At 39.3% G+C, this 4,216-nt stretch overlaps 1 protein-coding gene across 2 annotated transcripts in view; it reads left to right on the top strand.

The window, feature by feature from the left end:
• The window catches only part of smc5 (structural maintenance of chromosomes 5), a 52,258-nt gene extending 51,835 nt beyond the window's left edge, over positions 1-423 (top strand). For both annotated transcript variants that reach the window (XM_061788607.1, XM_061788600.1), the window contains one exon: positions 1-423. This exon is cut by the window's left edge and continues 739 nt beyond it. The gene's annotated coding sequence lies outside the window, so the exon portion shown is untranslated.
• Positions 424-4,216: the final 3,793 nt, after the last annotated feature.

Raw genomic sequence — 4,216 nt, 5'->3', positions numbered from 1 at the left:
AGCGTAATCAAAGAGACCAAGCCGTTTTTCACCATTTATATTGGTAGAAAATAACATACCTACGTGGGGGCTGACCAATAGTATTGATTTGTAAAACAATAGTGTGAAATTTACCAAATTTGGACAGCAGATTTTGCCCCGACACCAGCGATATGCAAAGAAACTGGTGACACCTAAAATAGTTACAAATATTCTCGTTATAATGTCCCAGTGAATATTTATATTTCCGGTTTAGAGGCAAATATGGTTTCCTACACTTCTCCTCCACTTCTGTCATAGTCTGATTTGGGAGCATATCACGATAATGATCCATCCTCAGGAAACTGTATTAAAAATTGTCTTCATGCTACAGATTGCTCTTGTTCTTCTGAATGTGGTTTTAAGTGTGTTTAAGGAATTAAAGTCGAAGAGTTTTAAAATGGCTCTTGCATTCCTTCACTTTTCTTTATGCGTCCCTCGGAAGAAAAGCTTTAGACAACCCTGCTTTAGAAGCTTAGTGAGTTGCAGTCTCGTGTGATGGCACACAACTCCAGAAGCTGTTTGACTTTTATTTTGGTTAAATGTCAAATTGTACCACATTTGGGCAGTTCAACTTTGGAAGTTCCACTGTTTTTACTATGGGAACTTTATCGTGAAATGAGAACCGTTTGGGACCAAACAGTTTGTGTTCCACTTTTTCTAAGGTTCCACTGTGTTTATTTGAAAGCTGTTGTCGAGTTGTTTGAGATGTGCTGTTGCCATTGTGATGGGCTGAAAATGTCTTTCACACACAAAAGATGGAGAAAATTAAACAGGAGCTCAGTTTTTATTGGATTTGCTTGCTGACAAGATCAGGAATAAACAGCCTTCACTGCAATGCCGCGCTTGTTGTCCGGTTTTAACTGCTGCTGCGTTTTCCATACGTAGCAGGTCTGGGAGGTAGGCGCTCCTCACAAATTAAGACAACAAGTGAGCTCCGAATGAGCGCGCACTCAGCCAGGGAGGCAAGGAAAACTCAAACCTCAAATAGACCATAGACTACGTATAGGGTGGCCATTTGTCTCGACTGCTGGATGTGAGGGAGTGATTCGCATTATTAATGCTGTTAGTACTACCAAATTAATTCTAACTTGTGTAAAAGTGTGTTGCCATTTTTGACTGCACTTCTTGAAGCACAGGCAACTACAACTAGTAAAGGGAGAAAGAAAAAAAACAAACAGTGGTGGCTGGTCAATCGAGGGCAATGGGCGCCGCCCCACTACTGCAAAGTGACCTTGAAAAGGACAAAGTGGAAAAAATACAAAAAAAAATATAATAAAAATATTACAAATTATATGTATTTCAAGATGAGTAGGATAAATAGTATACAGTTAATGAGTAAAATATGTTTGTTTATCTCTGGCTGGCTGTCTGTCTGCTATGCAATAATGTAGACTTGACTCTTGTTAAATGGGTGAAATAAGCAGCAGGGTCTTGTACAATAAAGGGCCTATGTCCCTGGCGGAGAGTTTGCCTATCCCGGGAGACCAAAATATAGCGTGCACTCTCACCAGGACAATGTTTAGGAAACATCTCCAGACAAGTTCACGACCAAATCACCAGGAAGTTGCTGATATAGGCTTATACACTGTGTGTGTGTGTGTGTGTATATATATATATATATATATGTATATCCCAATTCTAATGAAGTTGGGACGTTGTGTTAATCATAAAAACAGAATACCATGATTTGCAAATCATGTTCAACCTATATTTAATTGAATACACTACAAAGAAGGTATATAATGTTCAAACTGATAAACTTGATTTTTTTTTTAGCAAATAATCATTAACTTAGGATTTTATGGCTGCAAGACGTTCCAAAAAAGCTCGGACAGTTGGCGAAAAAGACAGAGACAGTGGAGGAATGCTCATCAAACAACTGTTTGGAACATCCCACAGGTGAACAGGTGGGTGCCATGATTGGGTATAAAAGGAGCTTCCCTGAATTGCTCAGTCATTCACAAGTAAAGATGGGGCGGGGTTCACCCCTTTGTGAACAAGTGTGTGAGAAAATAGTCAAACAGTTTAAGGACAATGATCCTCAATGTACAATTGCAAGGAATTTAGGAATTTCATCATCTACCATCCATGATATCATCAAAAGGTTCAGAGAATCTGGAGAAATCACTGATTGTAAGCGGCAAGGCCGAAAACCAACATTGAATGCCCGTGACCTTCGATCCCTCAGGCGGCACTGCATCAAAAACCGACATCAATGTGTAAAGGATATCACCACATGGGCTCAGGAACACTTCAGAAAACCAATGTCAGTAAATACAGTTCGGCGCAACATCTGTAAGTGCAACTTGAAACTCTTACTATGCAAAGCAAAAGCCATTTATCAACAACACCCAGAAACACCGCCGGAGTCTCTGGGCCCGAGCTCATCTAAGATGGACTGATGCAAAGTGGAAAAGTGTTCTGTGGTCCGACAAGTCCACATTTCAAATTGTTTTTGGAAATTGTGGACGTCGTGTCCTCCGGACCAAAGAGGAAAAGAACCATCCGGACTGTTACGCAAAGTTCAAAAGCCAGCATCTGTGATGGTATGGGGCTGTGTTAGTGCCAATGGCATGGGTAACTTACACATCTGTGAAGGCACCATTCATGCTGAAAGGTACATACAGGTTTTGGAGAAACATGTGCTGCCATCCAAGCAACGTCTTTTTCATGGACATCCCTGCTTATTTCAGCAAGACAATGTCAAACCACATTCTGCACGTGTTACAACAGCGTGTTTCATAGTAAAAGAGTGCGGGTACTTGACTGGCCTGCCTGCAGTCCAGACCTGTCTCCCATTGAAAATGTGTGGCGCATTATGAAGTGTAAAATACGACAAACGGAGACCCCAGACTGTTGAACAGCCGAAGCTGTACATCAAGCAAGAATGGGAAATAATTCCACCTACAAAGCTTCAACAATTCGTGTCCTCAGTTCCCAAATGTTTATTGAATGTTGTTAAAGAAAAGGTGATGTAACACAGTGGTAAAATGACCCTTTCCCAGCTTTTTTGGAACATGTTGCAGCCATAAAATTCTAAGTTCATGATTATTTGCTAAAAACAATAAAGTTTTCCAGTTTGAACATTAAATATCTTGTCTCTGTAGTTATTCAATTAAATATAGGTTGAACATAATTTGCAAATCATTATATTCTGAAAAGAAAAGAAAATTCAGATCTTTTCACAGTACGGATAGTGCATGTGAGTAACTGCTCCAATTATCTTCCCTTTCTATTTAAATTCATTCATTTATTCTTGAGGCTATTTGTTTGTTGATTAGGTCTATACTTATTTCTTGAGAAGATAACATGTCCTTGTTTTACAAACATTGGTTTGAGACTTGTGCATCACAAGAGATAACGAGTAACATCTGTTGGGAAAGTCAGCCTTTTTGACACCGGGAATTGTATGATAGATTCATGGACAAGAAAGCCACCTTGTGCTTATGCAAAGCATTGACAATGGGCTGGAGGTGGTCATTCAATGTCGTCCTTGTTTAACTCAACAAGCCTACTCAAATTTACTAACTCAACTATTTTCAGTCGTTAATGTCTTTAATGTAATGAAAGCAAACCCATCCGGACTTTAAATATTGGCGACAATTTGCTGCATGGCTTTCATTCGCAGAAGGAGCAAATTGGTTTTACATTTTGAGCATTTCCAGATTTGTTTTCTAGCTATTTTACCACTTTTAATTCATAAAAAGTAATGAGTTAAATAACAGACAAAGTGGGGACATACCAATAGTATTGATTTGTAAAGCAATCGAGCACTTACTAGTACAGTGGACCCCCTGCATACTAGCGGTTAGGCACCCGCAGATTCACCGATTGGATTTTTTATTTTTTTTCATTTTTAAAAATAATTTTACTCCATTTCCCCCTCCCCCTTTAGGGGTAATCAACCCTGAAAACACTTATTGGCTGTTTATCCCCATGATTCAAGATTTTTTTTTTCCCCAATGCAATTAGAATGGATCTGAACTATCCGCGGATTTCCGCTGTTTGCGGTCTTTTGTATAAGGAAATGTGCTCCTCATTGTGTTGCTGACGTGGAATAAGTGCCAATATTCGTAGTATTAGAGAGGTCCTGTAAGTACAGCAGTTGAATCAAGGTACTTATAGCCTTTACCTGAGGTTTTTTTTTTTTTCCTCGACTTCTACTTAAGTACAGAGTACACGCTACTTGTGCAGT

This window comes from Phyllopteryx taeniolatus, chromosome 1, assembly GCF_024500385.1.
Source record: "Phyllopteryx taeniolatus isolate TA_2022b chromosome 1, UOR_Ptae_1.2, whole genome shotgun sequence".
Classification (NCBI taxonomy): domain Eukaryota; kingdom Metazoa; phylum Chordata; class Actinopteri; order Syngnathiformes; family Syngnathidae; genus Phyllopteryx; species Phyllopteryx taeniolatus.
This window is presented reverse-complemented; position numbering and strand designations above follow the sequence as displayed.